This window comes from Canis lupus, chromosome 18 (assembly GCF_048164855.1).
Source record: "Canis lupus baileyi chromosome 18, mCanLup2.hap1, whole genome shotgun sequence".
Lineage (NCBI taxonomy): Eukaryota > Metazoa > Chordata > Mammalia > Carnivora > Canidae > Canis > Canis lupus.
In genome coordinates this window covers 49636729-49659099 of record NC_132855.1, presented here as the reverse complement: position 1 = coordinate 49659099, position 22371 = coordinate 49636729, and the positions used below count along the sequence as shown (strand labels likewise).

The 22371-nt window shown below is 40.0% G+C and overlaps 1 long non-coding RNA gene and 1 pseudogene across 6 annotated transcripts in view; one reads left to right on the top strand and one right to left on the bottom strand.

The window, feature by feature from the left end:
• LOC140609182 (uncharacterized) overlaps window positions 1–22371 on the top strand; it is a 337556-nt gene that overhangs the window by 206827 nt on the left and 108358 nt on the right. The gene's annotated exons all lie outside the window — the stretch shown is intronic.
• LOC140609549 (keratin, type II cytoskeletal 8 pseudogene) lies at window positions 3332–4891 on the bottom strand (annotated as a pseudogene).

The window sequence follows — 22371 nt, the reverse complement described above, 5'->3', positions numbered from 1 at the left end:
TAATATAACACTGTCTGTAAACAATATTTCAATAATAACCAAAATTTATTTAAACAAAAAAAGTGATGATAAGCCAGTCCCAAGCCAAAGCTTCAAGTGGCATCTCTCATTTGTAACTACTCATCTAGGTGCTTCCATCCTCTGCCAAGAGAAGATGCCTCAGATAAGAAGATGCCCATCCCCAAACTGTAGACAGAAGCAGAGATAACCCAGTCCTCCTGTAGACATAAGAAAGACATGCCAGTTATATTTTTGAGGTTGGGGTTGAGTTTTGCAGAGCAAAACTGAGGAATATGATACATGTCTACTGTGTTTAAAATCTTCTCTTTAATTGTTATGCATCTTATACATATATTCCAAAATTAATTCCACAAATAACAGATTTATAAACTGTCTCTAGTAATACATTTCTTCGTCATTGACACTGCTCATGAATCTCCAGTGTTTTTGTTCTCTGATCATCTAATTCATTCATGGTGTTTGATTTTACATGTAAATGAGATGTTGATTCCACAAAGAAGAGCTAGAGCTAGAGCTTATTTCCTGAAGCACTATATTCTGCACTCTACCTCCACACAGCCCTTTGCTCGCCCCATGTAGAGAGGCTAGCTGTGCAGCTCCATTCTGTCTGCACTTAAAACAGCCAAGGGTTGCCGGAAGTCCTAATGGCTGCAAACGATGAGGTGAGATTTCAACTTTCTGGCAGTTGGATGCACTTGGTTAATAACCTTGCACACCATGGTACTGTTTTTCAGTGTGCCTCCAATAGGACTAAAAATCCAGCTTTAAAAAAAAATCTTGATTTGTTATTTGTAAAACTTTCGAGATTTGTCACTTCTCTAACTAGTGTCAAGTGGTCATTTTCCTAAGTGGGGTGCCATCCAAGATCCGCCTGTCTTTTTTAAGAGTAAGGCCATGACTGTGTGTTTGGGAATGAGAATCAAACTATAACAGAAGTTTGTTTGTTTGTTTTCTCCTTTACTCACTATCCTGGCCTACTTATACAAGTAGTTTCAAAAAAAGAACAGAGATACCCATGATGAATCTGAATTAACCAAAGAGGCCACCTACAACTTTAGACAGCAGGACTCAATCTGACTGATAAAGAGGGTGGGGATGAAGAAAGGTTGCTAACAGATGCTTCCCTAACAGAGAACTGGCAGATTGGGATATGTTCAAACTTAAGCTTTTATTCTATTATTCTCATTATGCCCCAGTTTTCTTGACAAAACACCATTGGAGATCTTCTGTTACTGAGAGTCCTAGGTAAAGCTTCTGTGAGATTGCCTTCTGTTATTCAGAGAAAACACTTTGCCACAGAAGACATTTTTTCAAGTGGAAAACATCCCTTCCTTAAAAGGAATCTATGCCTTTAATTACCTCACTTGGTAGGCAGTCTGTACAGTTAAAATCTATCTGTCTATCTATCTATCTATCTATCTATCTGTCTACCTATCCATCATCTATCCATAAAACAATAACCTCACCTATAATTGTTCCAGGTTGGGAGATTATACATATTCCTTTTAACTGTAGAGACTGACTACCAAATAAGGTATAAATAAGATAATTACATATATATATATATAAAATATTAGTAGGACACAGGTCTAAAGAGACTAAAAATAATGAATACAGATGAAAGGAGGAGATACTGATAATTTTTGAGTTCTATAACTTATTTTTAACAGAAACAACTTCTTTGAAAGGAAATAATATTTAGTAAAACCTTTCAGATTAAACCTATTAATGGCAGTAAAATTGAATTATATAAATTCTATTAATGTAACAGATGCTTCCCAGCTGAATCTCTCCCTGATATTGTGGAAAACTGCTCATTTTCACAATCACTTTCTGTAAGGGAATTGTTAAAATTGGTTTAACTCTGTTAAGTCAGATAACTGAGATTACCAGTTTTTAAGCTACAAAAAAATAAATAGAAAAATTATGATACTCAGTCCTGTAGCTTATGATGTAAAAGAACACCTAGGCAAGATGTTTAATGTCCATAAGCAAAAGCATTTTTTGCAAGTCATGTCCAAACAAAGTACCTGACAAAAAGTAGGCACGCAACAATGTTTTCTTAACTAAATTGACTAGATGGGATCCCTGGGTGGCGAGCGGTTTGGCGCCTGCCTTTGGCCCAGGGCGCGATCCTGGAGACCTGGGATCGAATCCCACGTCGGGCTCCCGGTGCATGGAGCCTGCTTCTCCCTCTGCCTGTGTCTCTGCCTCTCTCTCTCTCTCTCTCTCTCTGTGACTATCATAAATTTAAAAAAAAATAAAAAAAAATAAATTGACTAGAGCTTTTTAATTTTTCTAATTGTATGTTAAAGAAGTTATTAATTTGACATCTGATCTGCTCCTGTTCTTTCTTGACCCTGTAATTTTGTCTTGAAATTTTAATTTAGTAGAAGAAAGAGCATTGACTTTTTTTAAAAAGGGGAATATCTAATATTTAGTGAGGAGAATTACTATTTGATTAAATTTAAGCTTGACCTGGGGGTAAGGTGATCTGCATGGAAATGGGCTGGAATGTAGAATCACAACCAAGATGATTTCCCAATAGAAATTCCTGCTTGCTGTAAAGAGACATAGAAGTCAAAGGCTCAATCTTCAAGCCTACTCTGCTCTTACTAGGTCTGTGTTGCTGGACATGTCACTAAACTTTAAGTTTCAGTTTCTCTGAGCTACTTAACTCAGAGAGGTTTTGTGAAACTAAAGTCGTGTTTGTAAAGTGCTTAATGCAATGCCCAAAATAAATTAATAATGTTATCCTCTATTGTTTGTAAGAAGGATTCAAAATTAATTTTAGCTACCAATCTACTTGGCATCCCACCTGCAAAATTTAACCCAAGGCCATGAGGTGTTGTTCTTTGGCACTATTATATATAGGCTCAGTGGAGTGGATGTATCACTGTCAGACACAGTGGAGGACATACGGTGAGTCTTGACAGAGACTATGAGGGTGCTGGGCCACAGTGGGCACTGCCAGGTTTAGGAGACTTTTACAAAGGGGATCCAAATGGCTTGGATGATAAATAGGCAAAATACTTTGTCTACCTTTGTTTTTTTGTTTTTTTTTTTTTTTTGGCGGGGGGGGGGTGCTGGCAGCGGCTTTATTTGGGAAAAGACACTTGAATTGGCTTTCGGTTGGGGGCATGGACAAGAAGGGGTACCCAGGGCAGTAGACTCCCCCTAAGGGTAGGCTGGGGATCGGGGCTGAGCCTCAGGCGGGTCTCTCCTACTCGAGGCCCCCTGCACAGCTCCTTCCCCCAAAGGCTTCAAGGGGCCACAAGAGCAAGGAGGCTGGGAGGGCCGCGGTGGCGGTTCACTTGGGCAGAACGTCAGACCACGCAGACACCAGCTTCCCATCGCGAGTCTCGATCTTCTCCACAACCGCGGCCTTGGAGGAGCTGCTGCGGCTGAAGGAACCGCCGGGCCGAAGCTGGACTGGAAGGGGCTCTGGCCGTAGCTGGGGCGGGGGCTTGTGAGGCCCCGTAGGCCAAGCTCAGGCCCCGGGGTAGCCGCTGGTCGTCTTCCTATGGATGCTCGTGTTCTGCATCCCAGGCTCCAGCCGGCTCTCCTCGCCCCCGCAGCGTGGGTCGGTGGCGATCTCCCATCTCGAGGTCCGGGGCCAGCCTCACATTCAGGAGCTCCCGGTGCTCGCGCAGCTGCCGGGCCATGTCCCGCTCGTCCCGCTGCAGGGCGGCCTCCGGCTCCGGCCCGGCCACCTGGGCATTGGCGTCCTTGACGGCAGCTCCCCGCGCGGCTCGGCGTCGGCCACGGCGGCCTCCGGGGCAGCCCTCTGGTTTCTGAGGGCCTCGATCTCAGCCCGGAGGCGGCGGATGCTCCGGTTCATCTCGGAAATAGTCTTCGGGCGACGGAGGTCATCCCCGTGCTTCCCGGCCGAGGTCTGCAGCTCCTCGCACTTGATCCGGTGCATGGTCTCGGCCTGCGCCCGCCTGCGGTGCGCGATGTCCTCGTTCTGGGCCTTGACCTCGGCGGTGACGCCGTCCAGGTCCAGGGCGCGGCTGTTGCCCCTGGACGGCACCGCGGACGGGTCCGAGATCTGGGACTGCAGCTCACGGGTCTCCTCTTCATGCCGCTGCCCTGAGGATTGATCTCGTCGGTCAGCCCTTCCCGGCGGGGCTCCAGTTCTGTCTTGTGCATGTAAGCTTCATCCACATCCTTCTTGATGAGCACAAATTCATTCTCCAGGTCTCCACGCAATTTGATCTCATCCTCGTATTTGTTCTTGAAGCCCTCCACGAGCCCCTGCAGGTCGCCAAGCTCCACTTCCAGCGTCAGCTTCTCCTGCGCCGGGGTGTCCAGCTGCCTCCGGAGGTCGTGGATGCAGCTCCCAAACATGTTGTCTGTGCTGCTCCGAGCGGTTTTCTGCTGCTGCAGGAGGCCCCACTTGGCCTCCAGGATTTTGTTCTGCTGCTCCAGGTGTCTGACCTTGTCGATGAAGGAGGCAAACTTGTTGTTGAGGGTCTTGATCTGCTCCTTCTCCTGGGTGCGCACCACCTGGATGTTGGGGTCCACCTCCAGCTTCAGGGGGCTCCGCAGGCTCTGGTTCACTGAGACGGCCGTGATGCCCCCCACGGCCCCGGGCCCGCCGTAGCCCCCGACCACACTCATGCTGCTGTTCAGGCCACCCGGGAAGCTGCCGCCGCAGCTGCCCACCCGGGAGAAGGCGGAGGAGCTGATGCGGGAGCCGGGCCCGCGCGTGTAGGAGCGGCTGCTGAAGGCCCGGGGGCTGGAGGTGGACACCCTAGCCTTGTAGGATCTAGCCTTGTAGGACTTCTGGGTCACCCTGATGGACATGGTGGAGGCTGGAGTGGGGGCGAGGAGGCAGAACCTGACAGAGGTTGCAGAAGGAGCGCAAGGAGCCGCTTCTAGGTGGGCTACCTTTGGTTTTATACTTGTACCTAACATGATGCATATGTATATTCTTTTTGGGTAAATAATTTGCCATTTGACTGCACAAACACCTATCAGTCTGATAACAGAGTTTTACGGAGCTTCCCCGTATTTTAACCAGATTAGATTTGCCTTCCAGGGCAGAGAACAGGGATGGAGGCATATGTGACAGAACATGCACAGAGTGCGGGTTTTTTTTCAGATCATCGAATGTGGAGGCCAAGAAATATCAAGGCCATTCCACCTCAAGTTTAGCATTAGCACAAGTACAGCCATCTTAGGCCCCTGTGAATAAGAGCTGAACTTTATAGGAAAAACTGCAGAATGAATCCCATATCAGAAAGACAACAGAGCTCAGAATTGCACTGGGCAGATAATCCCGTATCAGAAAGATAACAGAGCCCACGCCCGTGGTAGAAAGTCCCATATTAGAATGAGAACAGACTGTATCCTTTGCTGTGCAAAAGCTTCTTATCTTGATGAAGTCCCAATAGTTCATTTTTGCTTTTGTTTCTTTTGCCTTCGTGGATGTATCTTGCAAGAAGTTACTGTGGCCGAGTTCAAAAAGGGTGTTGCCTGTGTTCTCCTCTAGGATTTTGATGGAATCTTGTCTCACATTTAGATTTTTCATCCATTTTGAGTTTATCTTTGTGTCTGGTGCAAGAGAGTGGTCTAGTTTCCTTCTTCTGCATGTGGATGTCCAATTTTCCCAGCACCATTTATTGAAGAGACTGTCTTTCTTCCAATGGATAGTCTTTCCTCCTTTATCGAATATTAGTTGACCATAAAGTTCAGGGTCCACTTCTGGGTTCTCTCTTCTGTTCCATTGATCTATGTGTCTGTTTTTGTGCCAGTACCACACTGTCTTGATGACCACAGCTTTGTAGTACAACCTGAAATCTGGCATTGTGATGCCCCCAGCTATGGTTTTCTTTTTTAAAATTCCCCTGGCTATTCGGGGTCTTTTCTGATTCCACACAAATCTTAAAATAATTTGTTCTAACTCTCTGAAGAAAGTCCATGGTATTTTGATAGGGATACAGTCAACAAAACTAAAAGACAATCTACAGAATGGGAGAAGATATTTGCAAATGACGTATCAGATAAAGGGCTAGTTTCCAAGATCTATAAAGAACTTATTAAACTCAACACCAAAGAAACAAACAATCCCATCATGAAATGGGCAAAAGACATGAAGAGAAATCTCACAGAGGAAGACATAGACATGGCCAACATGCATATGAGAAAATGCTCTGCATCACTTGCCATCAGGGAAATACAAATCAAAACCACAATGAGATACCACCTCACACCAGTGAGAATGGGGAAAATTAACAAGGCAGGAAACCACAAATGTTGGAGAGGATGCGGAGAAAGGGAAACCCTCTTACTTGTTGGTGGAAATGTGAACTGGTGCAGCCACTCTGGGAAACTGTGTGGAGGTTCCTCAAAGAGTTAAAAATAGACCTGCGGGGATCCCTGGGTGGCGCAGTGGTTTGGCGCCTGCCTTTGGCCCAGGGGCGATCCTGGAGACCCGGGATCGAATCCCACGTCGGGCTCCCGGTGCATGGAGCCTGCTTCTCCCTCTGCCTGTGTCTCTGCCTCTCTCTCTCTCTCTGTGATGACTATCATAAATAAATTTAAAAAAAATTTTTTTTAAAAATAAAAATAAAAATAGACCTGCCCTATGACCCAGTAATTGCACTGCTGGGGATTTACCCCAAAGATACAGATGCAGTGAAATGCCGGGACACCTGCACCCCGATGTTTCTAGCAGCAATGGCCACAATAGCCAAACTGTGGAAGGAGCCTCGGTGTCCATCGAAAGATGAATGGATAAAGAAGATGTGGTCTTTGTATACAGTGGAATATTCCTCAGCCATTAGAAATGACAAATACCCACCATTTGCTTCAACGTGGATGGAACTGGAGGGTATTATGCTGAGTGAAGTAAGTCAGTCGGAGAAGGACAAACATTATATGTTCTCATTCATTTGGGGAATATAAATAATAGTGAAAGGGAATAGAAGGGAAGGGAGAAGAAATGTGTGGGAAATATCAGAAAGGGAGACAGAACATGAAGACTCCTAACTCTGGGAAACGAACTAGGGGTAGTGGAAGGGGAGGAGGGCAGGGGATGGGGGTGACTGGGTGACGGGCACTGAGCGGGGCACTTGACGGAATGAGCACTGGGTGTTATTCTGTATGTTGGCAAATTGAACACCATTAAAAAATAAATTTATTATTAAAAAAAAAAAGAATGAGAACAGAGCTCAATGCCCTTAAGCCCCATATCAGAATGTAAACAGAACTTGAGACATTCCTCCACCCCTTCTGAAAATCCCCTAGACCTGCCTATAAAAAACCCAGCTATAACCTACTTCGGGGTCCAAGTTCCTGCTACGCTGTGTCGGGTATACTTGGACCCAAGCTCGAGCTTGCTAATAAACCCTCGTGCGCTTGCATCGGTGTCGGCTCCTTGGTGGTTTCTCGGATTCGCAATCTTGGGCACAACAGGACCAAGGTTTCATACTTAAGGTACTGTGATATATTTGGTTTCTGGAAACAGAGTGGATTGAAGTAGTTAAGTGAATAATTTTATACAGATAGTGTGGAGCTTAGAGATTTTAATCACCTCTTTTCAGTCACTCCTTAAGTGTCTGTTAGTCAACATTTAGTAAGAACTTCATGTGTGGGACCTTGTACTATAGTGGAAAGATGCTGTAGATCAAGGGATGTAGAACTCAGAATCTGTTTCTATAGAAAGAAAAGTACCTGGGCTTTTTTTTTTTTTTACCAATTATTATTATTATTATTTTATTAAAGTAGAGTTGACACACAATGTTACATTAGTTATAGGTAAAATTACCTGGTGGCTATATTTTCTTCTTTCAGTAATGATGATCTTTATTTTTTGTTAATTCTTCTTCTGTATTTCTGTAGTAATCTAGAATAACAGCATTATCAGCCATGTATTTCTCATTCTGTGAACAATTTTTGTAAGTAAAGTCAATGAGAAAAGTCAGAAAAGCTAGGAAGTGTCTCAAAGAGAGGAAAGAGGCTGTTATCACCAAGAAAGGAGAAACAAGTAGTAGCACAAGTAAAACACAGAGGTAGCATGGCTTATGGAGGAAGGCCTAGCTGGTTCTTGTTTATTTCTCCAACTCCGATAGGGGACAAAGTGTTTTCTTTACAATTCTATATCCATATAATTTGCTCACATTTTCCAACCCTTTGTTCTGGGATGTCGAAAGTGGCACTTGGTTGGCGTTATTGTTCACAGGAGTTGGTACAGTGGAGCTCTATGCTCTAGGACAGCGTAAGTCCCTCCTGCTTTTTCCTTGGTTCTTCCAAGCAAAGATTATGATTCATGAACCCCTTCCAGGGACATGGTTGTTTCTCTGCTTCCTCCTCAGTTTGAGTCACACACAGCAACACCCCCTCTCTCTGTACATACCTTCTATGCACCACCTTTCTTAGCCTCATCTAACCTTTGTAGGAAAAAAAAAAACAAAAAACAAAAAACAAAAAAACAAAACCTAATTCTCTGTATATATTTGAAATATTCTTTGAGTATTCTTTTTTTCAATTGCTTGTTATGGGGAAAGGTGACAGAAATATGTGAACAAGCTGAGGAGAGAAGAAATATATTAACGTGCAGAATAATGCTTTGATATATTTTTACAACATAAAATTAATCCACAAGATGCCCCATATCATGTTGCATTGGAGATGGACTGGAAAGTTGACTTCTTTCTTTGTATTTTTATATGCTGTCAATCCTTACACACACACACACACACACACACACACACACACACACATCATTCCCTCTCCTCTCTACACAATGGTGACTATCATGATCCTCCTTGACAATAATTGGCAAATCAGAATGATACAACCTGCTGCACCCTAGAATATCTCACCTAACCTATGCTAAAGCCTCTTCATTTGGGGATCCCTGAGTGGCTCAGCAGTTTAGTGCCTGCCTTCAGTCCAAGGTGATCCTGGAGTCCTGGGATGGAGTCCTGTGATCAAGCGCCAGGATCGAGTCCCGCATGGGGCTCCCTGCATGGAGCCTGCTTCTCTCTCTACCTGTGTCTCTGCCTCTATCTCTCTCTATGTGTCTCTCGTGAATAAATAAATAAAATCTTAAGAAAAAAAAAAAAAGACCTCTCCATTTGACTCTACCAGTCTCCAGTTTTGCTTTTAGTTCAACATTCTCCATACTGTAGACTGGGTGTTTCTCAAAATCTATCAAGTCCTTCTCTGTTTAAAATCTCTCAATGGGGCAACCTGGGTGGCTCAGCAGTTTAACGCTGACTTCAGCCCAGGGCATGATCCTGGAGACTCAGGAGAGTCCCACCTCAGGCTCCCTGCTTGGAGCCTGCTTCTCCCTCTCTCTGTGTCTCTGCCTCTCTCTCTCTCTCTCTCTCTCTCTCTCTGTCTATCTCTCATGAATAAATAAATAAAATCTTCAAAAAATAAAATGAAATAAAATAAAATAAAATAAAATAAAATAAAATAAATCTAACAATGTTCCCAGACAAGTTGGAGGAATAGGGAACAAATGTACCCTCCTGACTGAAATAATAATAGAAAAAATGAAACAATACTTTTTTAAGACATTAGACACTAGGTAAAAGGAGGCATGAAACCTAATAGGTGAGAAACAAATAGGGTGAGCCCTACAATTGCAATTACAAGCTTACTGCCTTGAAAGTTTTTCTGGGTCACAACGTGGGAAGGGAGAACCTAAATGTAGCTCAGCAAACTTCCTGTGCTAAGGAGACAAAGCTGAGGGAGATCATAATGGTTAGAGTACAGAGGACAGAGTACCGGAGAGTAGAGAGCACAGAAGGAGAGCTCCAGAGATATGCAGAGAATCCTTCTCAAGTATTCATCTGAGTAGTGACCAGCATGTGCTGGTAGAGAAACTACCTGAGGCCAGGGCACCTTGGTGGCTCAATGGTTGAGCATCTGCCTTTGGCTCAGGTCGTGATCCCAGGGTTCTGGGATTGAGTCCCTCAACAGGCTCCCCATGGGAAGCCTGCTTCTCCCTCTGCCTATGTCTCTGCCTCTCTCTCTCTCTCTCTCTGTCCCTCATGAGTAAAGAAATAAAATCTTTAAAAAGGAAAACAACAACAACAACAACAACAACAACAACCTGAGGCCAAGCAAAGAACTACTCAGAAGAATCAGGGAATAAGTAGTTGGAGCTCATATGGGGTCAGAAATAGTACCATTTTCTACCAGTCAGTCTGGAAAAACTGATAATTCATGAAGCATTGTGTAGAATAATCACAAGGTTCTTCCTCAGTAGCAGTGAATAATTAGAACTAGACTCAACACTCCTCTGAATTGGCCTAACAAATGATAAAAGGAAGAACAAAACTATAATTTAACCAAATCTCAGAACAAATCTCAAGAATACTTATAGGGATATAAACATATCCAGCATCCAGCAAGATCAAATTCACAACTTCCAGCATACAATAAAGAGTTACCATACATGCAAAGAAGCAGGAAAATGTGATCCATAGTAAGGAGAAAAATCAATCAACTGAAATGGAACCTGAACTGACACCAACATTAAAATTAACAAAGGATATTAGAAAGGCAATTATAACTGCATTCTATATATTAAAGAAGCCAGAGGGAAGGTTGAATATGTTAAGTAGAACCATGAAACATATTTTTAAAAGACCCAAATAGAACTTCTTTCTAGACATGAAAACCACAATGTCAGAGATGAAAAATACACTAGATGGAATTAATGGCAAAACACATGTTGCAGAAGGAAAGTAATGAACCCAAAGACATAGCAATAGAAATTATTAAAAAATGAAACAAAAAAAAAGGACAATCAAAAGAAATGAATAGAGCTGCAGGACAACTTCAAGTGACCAAATGTACACGCAATTGAACTCTGAATGAGAGGATAGAGGGAATGAGACTGAAACATATCTGAAGAAACAGTGCCGAATATTTTCCCAAACTTGATTAAAACTATAAACCAATGGATCTAAAACTTTAACAAATGGCAAACATATGACACATTAAGAAAACTACACCAAGACACATCACTAAATTTCTTATAAGATCTTAAAAGCACATGAAATATTTGAGGAAATGCAAATTGAAGCCATAGTAAGATATCACTACATACCTGTCAGAAGAGCTAAAATTAAAAAGACTGATCATACGAAATGTTGGTGAGAATTTGAAAGAGCTGGAATTCTTGTACACTGCTGGTGGGGTGACATAATAATTTAATCTCTGAAAAGCAGTTCAGTTCTCCCTCCTTGGACTTCTATGTAGCACATATTTCAATTTATTATAACTACCTATTTCTTTTCCTGTAAACTTCCTCAGTATCTCCATATAGCCAGGTTATCACATCTGTCTTATTTACCATCATATCCCCAGCAATTAATACTATGTCCGGCATAGTAGAAACTTGAAAAATATTTGATGAATGAATGAGTGAAGGGACTTAGGAATGAGGGAATGATGTGTTTGTAATGGGGTCAAATGTCTCAGGACACTGGTGGTGGTGATCCAAGACTGAGTCTCTGAAATCTCCACACCGGAGCTTCATTGGGGAGTATCCTTGGGATCCATACTCGTAAGGAAACAAAGGAGCTGGAATGGACAGAAAGAGGCTGAACTGTGATACGTTTGTAGCTGTAGCCTCTGCTGATCCCATGAGGCACTCTGGATGTGGGATGGACATTCTAGGTGCCCAAAGAGAGGCAAGGGATCTGGAATTCCATCATCTCATGTCTACTGTTCTGTGGATGAGGTGAAACCCTGAATAGGCAGCTCACTTATGTAGAAGTTCCATAGAAGGCTCAGGTGTAAGCCCTCGGCCTCTAACATGCCCAGCAGCTGGGGGATGAGTGTTGAATCTTGGAAGGGGATCTAGGCCATGGATGGATACACCACATAAAGTGATGAGGCAATGCATTTCAACATGAGGCAGAAGCTTCATGTTTGCTTATGAGGGCAAGCCTCATGATGGCTTAGGAATCCAGTGAATAAAATGTCATATTCTGAAACTTTTTCCTTAAATGAAGTGCCACTCTCAGAACTCTTTGTAATATGCAGTGAAGAAAGCATTGTACTAACCTTTTCAACTAATGAAGGTAAATTAAAAGTGTCAAACAACTTGTGATCTAGAGTCTTCTGGTAGAAATAAATAAGTGATTTAGAGAAGAAGAGAAGAAAATGTGAAAGACAGCTGTCTGGCTAAGAGGAATGGCTTTCAACTGCTATAGATTTTTGTAACTATGCAAGTAAATTTCAAAAGGTAAAATATCTGAGGCAAAGACAGTATATTTTTCTCCTTTCTCAGAGTCCATTGGGAGCTTCAGCTTTCTTCAGTTACATCAAATTTACTTCATAGGAAAGAGATGATTTGTTCTACCAGTTTCCACATCCTTCTGTTTAAAACACACACACACACACACACACACACAACTTTTTTCACAGTTTAGAGAAGAATTTGCTCCATAAATTATTTTCAGATTTTTTTCTGTAATTGAAACTGAATTTCTCACAGATGGTGATAAAATAACCCTTTCAAAATCTCTTCTTCTAAAAGGGGATGCAAGAACACTGTTACCAGTGAAATGGTTTCTATTTATTTTATTCTGGTTTCATCTCCTTCTGCTACTCAATTCTCAATCTGGCCTTTACATGGAGAAGAGAGGATATAACATATAATGCCAGAAGGACAAAGGGTGTTAATCAAATTTTCCTTCTGATTAAGACAGCAAATCCTAAATCAATATCTAAGTTTTTAAAAATGAAAGACAATTTTCAGTAAGAGTTGAACAATAGCTTGATTTTGTTTAAAATACTTACACTGATTTAAAATCTAATAGGATATCACAAGGTTGAGAATTAGTCTCTAAAAACCCTTGTTTAAATCCTGGCTTTCCTGCTTATAAATTTTGTGACTTTCGGCAAATACTCATCTGACTCAAGTTTTTTATCTATAAAGAAGAAAATGATAGTACCTGTTTTATTAGGTTTCTTCAGAATGAAATTTGCTACTACACATAGAAATAAATTTAACTATTATTACACTATAGAGAAAATCCATGTAAGAATGACAAGGAAATCAAGCCTACTTTTTTCCCTTTTCTTCACTCTAGAACTAGAGTTGAGATAGTTTTCAGAACTCAGAATGCCAAGCAGCCATAAGACCGAGAAAAAGTTGACTACTCTTACACTTGTGTCATGAGTTCTCTTTCAATAGCACTTGGGATTCTCCCTTTTAAGAACTCCTCTCACTCTCCTTTTTCCTTCATTGGTTAGTATTATCTGGAGCATTTTCCTAACTTGGGCAGAGGTATCTGCCAGTGTCTTCTCACTGGACCTTAAAAACTTGATACCTAAAGTGAAGGCCATCGACACCCTCTATGCTTCCTGAAACTGCAGATAAGTCTTGGACACGCTCAAGACATGTGAAATCAGAGTCTAAATTTTAACAAGATCCCCAGTTGAGTTATGTACACATGAAAGGTTGAGAAGCATGTGACATAATACAGACTCAGCAGAAGATCATAGAATACATGTTATTTAGAAAAAAATTTTGTTCTTTTTACTTTTTTCATTGAGTTTATTTTCCAAGATTTGTTTGTTTGATTGATTGATTGATTGATTGATTGATTTGGCCTCAAAATTAAACATAGAATAAAGGAATTGAAGTTAGGAGCCAGAGAAGGTAAAGAAACTCTTGAAATATGTTATCCATTCCTGGACTCTGGATGCTTGGTAATACATAGTAGGCCTTTGGCCTTGTCCTCTGCACAAACATCTCTAGGAGCCCCAGTGAGGTGTTAGCTGGCAGATGATATGGTGACTCACAGTTCCAGACAAGAGAGGAAGAACCATTCTTTTTTCTCATTAAGGTATACCAAGAATATATTTAACAATAAACCATTTTGCTGTATTTCATGACAAAAAAATTACTGCTCTTATTATTAATGAAACAGACATCAGTATTTCATTGTTCTCCTCATGGTATCAGTGGGTGGTAAGAGATAAGAGTTTGTCTCTAAATCATATTTAATTATTCCTGAGCTCTCTCTTTTATTTCATTATTTTTAATTCTCAATTCCTTTGCCATTTATGAAAATGAAGCAATCCAACACCTGCATTCTCCAACACCACTATTCAAGTGGCTTGTGTAAACTTTATCATATGTAAATTCTGAGCTTCTTTAATACCAATGTCTGAAGAGAGAATGAGGTCAATCCAACTTGGGTCTGGTTCTGATCTAATCAGTTATAGTCTGAAGGTAGGGGATATACGGCATGAATAAAAATGAGAGGGGTCCACTTCTGTGGGCAGGGTGGGAATTTCTAAAGTGATAGGACTGGAAAGATATTCAGTGGACCCTCTATACCATCCATCTATCAGTATAGATCATCCTAAATGGATTTGTTATCAACAACCATTTTGTTAACCATTTGTTATCAAATGGAGGATAAAAATGAATCCATGTTGTGAGCACTATAACAAGCATGATGGAACATGTCAAAGCTAGATTTGTATTTATATCCGTAATATTTTTTCTTTGAAGGCATTTCTGCCTTGTATGTGTAGCAGGGCAATCATAGAAACTCTTTCTCCCCCACCTAAGTAATCATTGTACCTTTTGGCCACCTCATATCCTTCTGCAGCTCACTAGTTGCTATGTGAACATTTCCACTACTCAAGAACACCAGCTGCAAAGATTTCCCAAAGTATCCTGCTCTGATGGCTCAGGGATGCATCAGATCCTTCAAAATGTTTGTGGTTGTTTCTTTTCCAAATGACTATACTGGAGAATACCACATTTGTCCCATATTGGGACATTTTAACAGACTAGACTTCCTTTTTAGAAGTTTTTTTGCCAGATTGCTGACATTCTTACATAAAAAATGGTTTTTCCAAATATCTTGGAAATTAAAGCATGCCTGATTTTTAGGTACCCACAGGCCTGCTCTCCTAGGGTTAGAAAAAATGCTCTCACATCTCTCCCCCTCACTTTTTGATTAATGACAAAGACTGGCCAAAAAGCTGGCTGTATTTAGGGGTTGAAGCCATCAGCTATGGAACCAGTGACTGACATCAACAGGAATCATAGATGCAACAACCTTGGTCAGTAATATCCAGTGGTTCTGACAAGGGTACCTTCAGACTCTACAGATAGCTTAGTGCTACAGAAATCTCATCTGAAGACAGTTTCCAGGCTTGAAACAGCCCACAAGGACCCTCAAATCTGCCTCTTCTCAGGATCCCTGCTCCTACTTAGAATGCAGTGAAATTGTTTGTCCATTCACTTACTTATTTACCATATCAGGGAATATACATAGAAAGATATCAGTAGTCATAACAGGTGAGTAAGGAGAGAGAGAATAACCCCTAGGATATATTCTCCCCATACCCCCCAACTGCCCCATGAGTTTAGAAGCCAGTGCTCTAAAATGATACCATGGTTACATATGCTAACTTATAAGGATTGATCATATAATCTGGCTGATAAATCATGAAGGCAATCAGAGCAAGAGATCCTAAGGAACTCCAGTATCTCTATTTGTCATCTGAATGACCAGTTTGGTATTATATATGATCAATTTAAGACTGCTACTGATAGCTGAGATCTTTGTTGAAATATAGATTCCTGGGCCAGGAGCTTCTGAATCTGCAGTATCAGGAATGAGGCCCAAGCATCTATATTTATTGCAAAGCTCCCAAGGTGATTCTTATGCAGCCAGACCTACAAATGTCCTCTGACTGAAGTTTAGGAATGAGAATGAAATTAATATAGTTAATTTAGGCTGGCAGAGGGGAAATCAGTCAAACCAGTTGTTGAATTGAAGTTTGTACATAAAGAGATACATTGATTTAATGAATTTCCTTTTTTAAAATCATCAGTTTTGTTTATACCATATAAACAAAAAGGAGCACTTTTCCCCTCCCTAAATGAAAACAAGAGAAGAGGCAAATTTGGGCAGTAGAATTACAAATGTTAACATATGAGAAACACTAAGAATTGTGTTTTAAAGTGATTTTTTAAAATGATTCTTCTGCTCCTCCTTTCTGCCCATTATATCTAAATAAAGATAAGATTTACTTTATGTCTGTCTTGCTGAAACATAATGATAACTTGCCTGAATAAGCAAAAGACTCTAAGATTAGTGGCCAGTGACATTAATCTTTACAGCAAGCTGCCCACCCCACCAAACTTTCAGGTTGTTGAAGGAGCAATGTCACAGCTTTGTATACTTTGGAAGAGGTGTTGTCAGGGGTTAAGGAGAACTAAGGCAGCCAACCACCTATAAGTCAGGAGCATCCTTGTATCTCAATCGTACCTTTCAAATTCAAAATGTCCAGGTTTTCTCCAGGGAGATTTTTTTTTTTAAGATATTTATTTATTTATTTATTTACTTACTTACTTACTTACTTATGATAGAGAAAGAGAGAGAGAGGCAGAGACACAGGCAGAGGGAGAAGCAGGCTCCATGCCAGGAGTCCAACACGGGACTCAATCCTGGGACTCCAAGATCACGCCCTGGGCCAAAGGCAGGCACCAAACCGCTGAGCCACCCAGGGATCCCCATCCAGGGAGATATTTTACTTAACCATATTACCTAGGAAGTCAAGGAAGCATGGAGGTAAAATCAAGGAGGCAAAGGATGAAAGCGAATCTCTCTCTCTTCTCTTTCACTCTGGGGCCTCCACAGCATGGGAGCCCTCCCCACTTGTGAGAGATTATCCCTTAGGACTGGGATGGAAGGAGTCCTTAGAGAAAGCCACAATGATGATTATGAGTTTACACTTGGAAGCATATATATGTTTGGGATCCATGAGGTGTCAAAAGAGAAATGGTTTCAGTAGGGCTTCTCAGGAAGAGCTCACAATATTATAATCTGGAGTGGGGACTGAAATATTGCAAACAAGACGCTAAATTATAAGAATTTTATCAAATAAGGATTATCACTGGCTAACTATGAATATTTCTGCTACTGATTCCACCACCACTAATACTGGCTACCACTTGCTGAGAGACAATTGTCTACTAAGCAAGGTGTCAGGGGCCAAGAATTTCCCCCAAAACTAGAAAATAAAGTTTTATATAAAACTAGAAAATTAAGTTTTATGGTAAGGGCTTTATATAAAACTAGAATATTAAGTTTTATGGTAAGGGTAAACTCATCAGTGGTTCCTCATATAGCTAGTGGAGGAGTTTGGATTTGAACCCAGATCCAACTTGACTCCAAAAGCTGAACTCTTGCTCACCATGCATTACTATTTTTCAAATATAATGATATACTAAACATTATAATTTACAGAACACTCACCAAGGGCCAAGCTCCTTGCATCTATCATTCTTAGCCTTATCACAACAATTATTTCTGTTTTTCCAGAGAAGTAAATTAAAACTCAGAAATTAAATAACTCATTCAAGGTTATATAGTTTTTAATTTGCAGAAATAGAATTTTCATATAGGTCAATCTGACTCGTCTTTTCTTCTGCACAGTATAGGTATGCTGGAAGCAGTGATGGGTGTTGGACTGCTTGCTTTGGAAAGTATGTTTCATAAAAAAAGTTTCAGAATTAACATAAAATTCATTAAAAAGAAAAACAATCGTCTTTCTGTCTTGTCTTTTTGCATCTATTTATGGCCATTTCAAAAAATGAGTTTTACTCATTTGTCCTCTAGGATTAACTCTTCTATTTATGTTAGGAGTTGAAAGCACACTAGTGATAGAAGAGAAAAAATAAGAGGCTTTTTTTGTTTATTTAACCACAAAAAGGCCAATTTTGTCTTAGAGATATTTAAGCCTCCAAATGACTCCCTTCATGTGCTGGAAATATTAATTCCTATAGAGGAAAATTTAATAGTCATGTCTGGGGGGATGATGTAGGGTTTTTATTGGAATATGTCAATCTCCCATTAGTTTCATGGAAACTCAAAGCAAGGGAAACACCAGAGAGAGAAACTGTATGGTAGTCCACCATAAACCTATGGAAACCCAGAGCATAAACTAGACACAAATACTACACGAAATCCTAAAAAAGAATAAAATCATTATTGTCAAGCAAGTATGAATTTTACTTTTTCCCTTATAGAATTAATTCCATGCTCTGCATCCCCATTAACAAACCAACACATGTGTCTACCAAAGTGGTGTGTAAGTTATCTGCTCCTTCTACATTCATTACAGTAAGGAAGAAATCTGTAGGAAGTCTTTGCAAACTTGTTCAAAAAGTTAAGTTGTTGGGCAATTCCAACAATTTAGAGATATCTGCCATCAGATAAGCAGAAGACCATCTGCAGCTCAGTAAATGTGTGGTGAGTGAATTCCGGAGTGATTCTGGGTGAGATTTGCAGGCTGTTCAGTACATATCACCAGTCACAGCTGTAATAGTATTTTTTTTCTGTTACAGCAACTCCTTGTTTTTATATATTCATAGGGTTTATGTCAAGAAAGAAAATGTTCTTCCTTCCAATAGCTTCTGATTGACCTATCTTGTCAGCACATCCTGCTTTCTTGAGACAAAAAAAGTTTTGTAAATTTTAAAAAAATAATAATTTTTGTTTTCCAACCCTACTGAAAAAGAAGGAATAGCAATTCTTGGCTCTGCTAGGTTTGTTGCCCTGATTATCAAATCCACACTTCCCATTCCTGTTAACAAAATGACAAACTCGGTAAGGAGATTGCCTAGCAGCTTCTGTTTTGTCCTGGAGATTCCTAAACTCCTAGGGAAAAAAAAAAACCAAAAAGCAAAAATGCTACAGCTTCAAATTCAGTTAGGGCTGGCTTAGCTTCAGATTTGGTAAATAATTGCATTTCTACATTAGTATTTTTTCTCTCTCTCTCCCTTCATTCCTCCCTTCCTCTACATTATGTGTGAACATATGTGTATGTTTGTGTATATATCTATTGGGTATGGAGGAGAGAGCTATTAATTAAAAAAAAAAACACATCAAAACATACCCTTACTGCTGCCTATAATGAGCTTTTGAGAAGCAATTGTTCATTTTATCACTTGGGAAAAATATGTCAGTTTCCAAGATGGTACAGTATATAATATAGAGCAGTATATTCAAATATAGTGGGGTTTCCTGTTTTGAAATATGGAGCACATTATTCTAGTTTTGAAATTAACCAGTAGTGTTCCCTGACATATGTCACACATACACACACGTAAAAGAGCAAGTGCATCCAACACCTCCAAATGTTCCTCTCTGTAGAATAAGGAGGTTGGGTTATTGTTAACAGCTTGAGTAGAATCACTTATTGTTCAAAAGTAATGATTCCCCAACCCACTTCTTTGGGAGGAACATATTTCTTCTCTCTGTGACTTGCTTCAGCCAATGGAATGTGGAAGAAGTAACCATCTGAGATCCAACAGCCAGGGTTCTGATCCTGAGCTTTAAGAAACATTGCATGTTTTTATTCACATATCTGGAATCTTCCAAACTCTGTCATCAGAAGAATGCCCCAAGATATCTGAGGACCTAGATGAGACTCATAAAGCAGACAGACTTGGGTTGATCCATAATCTGATGCAAATTAGCAGTCTCACAGCTCATCAAGTGAGGCAAAACCATGCCAGGTGACCTATTAACATGAGAAATGATTGTGATTTTATGCTACAAAGTTTTATGGTGTTTTGTTACACAATATTTAGAATGACAATAGGGGAGAAATGTATCAGCATAGTTTGTAGCATCAATATTCTGTGATTCTATGATTTATTCCTGATTATGCCTATCAACCACTTATTAATCTTAAAGAGATATAAGGTATACACCTGAATAATAATATGATTTCTTGGTAACTTTCAGCTTTTTTGTTTTTCATGTATTTTTCTGTGTATGCTACCATGGTATAGGCTTAAGTGAGCAATTTAATATTAATAAACCACCTTCTCTGACAAGCACATATTAGGGAGTCAGATGAGAAGTTATTTTCAGATGAGTACCCTCAACTCTAAAACTTTTTACATCATGTTCTGACAAAATTACTTGACTTCTTTAAAGGAGTGGTACAAAGCTTATTTAAATATCTATTCCCCACCCCCACCCCGACCTAGGGTAGACATAAAGGACTTGGAAATTTTGACAAATGTACCAGTAGCCTATGAAAAATCTTAGTAGTGATTAGAATGGACATATCAGCATCATATCTTTTGCTAGTTTATTTTATGCATTGAGGGGGCTGTTGCAGCAGATGATTTTAATACGAGTGGCTCTCTGGATGATCACCTAGGGGATGTTGACCCTAAGAATCCATCTTTTGATATTTCTGTGGAGAGAAATGAACATACAAGATAATAAACTCAACATTGTCATCAGTAAAGCTAATTGAGTGGTAATCCCTCAACAATGCTGAGAAACTCTTAAATTCCTGCCTTTAAATGTTAACTCCTTCTATTCACAGATCACTTCTCACATTGCACCAAAAAGCAGCTCTTAGAGCCCTGGATTTCTACTTGCCTCAAGGAATTAATTTAGCTGCTCTCTTTATTAGCATACTTGGTACACTTCATTACCTCAGAGACCTTGCTGAAAATGTGACCCTCTGTAACTGTTGTTGCCTTCTTTGTGAATTGAAAGCTAACCAAGCTTAGAGCTAGATTAAGTGGCATGGAAATTTAAGAAGACAGCTGGTGCTCCACTCCCAAATGGAAATACTACACTCAGATCTAATATTTCATTCTTATGCGGTAGAGATATATTAGGGCCCAAGAGAAACAACACAACAAGATTCTTTCAAGCATCAATAATTTCCTTCTCTTACTGTTTAGTCATTGGAAACTTGGCCTTATATCACCATTGGCCATTATGATAGAAAGGACAAGAAGAAAAATCTTCTCTTCTCTCTTTCTCTTTCTCTCCACCCTCCCGATCCCCCCACGCTGCCCCCATGACCGTCTTCCCCGCCCCCACCACACCCTTGTATCTGCATGTATCTACCTAGAGATATGGAGAGAGGCATATCTTGCTTATTTTCTGACATTGGGAAATCTTCCTTTAAAAATCAGACCAAGCTGTTGTGAATTGAAAATCAGATTTTTCTTTTATTAGCGCTGTAGTAGCAAAAACGCTTTATAGTCACTCATTGGTTACTTCTTTGCAACCTGATTATGCTGTGCAGGAAAATAAATTCTTTAAGATTCATCCTCCATGAGCCAAAACCACAGATGACTTTTAAAATAACAGAAATTAGCACAAATAAGAGTGTACTTTCATAGTGGCTATTTAAAATATTCATGAAAAGGCTGCTAATTTACTTTTGACTACTCTCCACATTTTCTGACATGGATATTTTCTGTCTAAATACATATTTTACTCCTCAAAAAAGAGAATGGGCAGTGGAAGGGAAATAACATTATTGCCTATCTACACCAAACCCTTTGCTGAGAACAAAGGTAAAATTTTCTCATTAAATTTTTTAAAGTTTGGCATTGCTGTCTACCAGGATACTAATTATATGCTCCCATTATTATACAGTCTGCAAATGCACAAATAATTTGGATACTTTTTAATCCAGCCATATTTTGTCCCTTTAAACAGATTGGAATGATGATATTATTTCTTTATTATTTCAAGAAGGAAGAAACAGTTTTAGGTATCCTGCTCAAAGCCACAGAATATTTAGTGATCAAGTCAGGCTTAATATGGTGTCTAGATGTCCCCAAACATGCTTGGTTACTTCTTGATACCTTTATTATTTATTATTATTATCTAATCAATGTTTGTCTTCTCTACTGGAGACACAATGAAGTCAGCTATTATCTAAGATCATAATAAATCCAGTACATAGCAGAATTTTGTATATGTATATATATATTGTATATACAATTGTATATGTATTATATATATATATATATATATATACACACACACACACAATGTATTTAAAATGTGTAAATCCCCATCTTCTGCTAATCTCAGGCCTCTTGCCATTTGTGCATTTGCTTAATAAAACTAGATAAGCAGGAGCAAGGTTCACAAACAAATATAAACCAACCTGAAAGAATGAAAGCCCACAATTTGATGTTTTTCCTGGGAATTCTAGCAGAGCTGGTGCTTTTCTCCATTTATAATACATTGATATCTGTTATTTGAAGATGACCCTATCTTTATGGAAGCATGTATTGTATTACCCATTGCTACATTTTTCTTCTTGGCTTTACAAACTTGTGACACAAACTCACTCAGTTTCCTTGGAAGAGCCAAGTCCATATGATCACTACATTCTCTCCTGCATCTCTCAAAGTGTATATATAAGATGAGAACAGCTTTCCTCTGTCCTCCATACTACTCACAGCCCAGCTAATGTTTCTGATGACTAGGTTTTACCCAGATAACCTTTTGAGACCTTCACTCACTTTGTCTGTCAAATGGCCTCTTTTGCCAATCAAATAGCAAT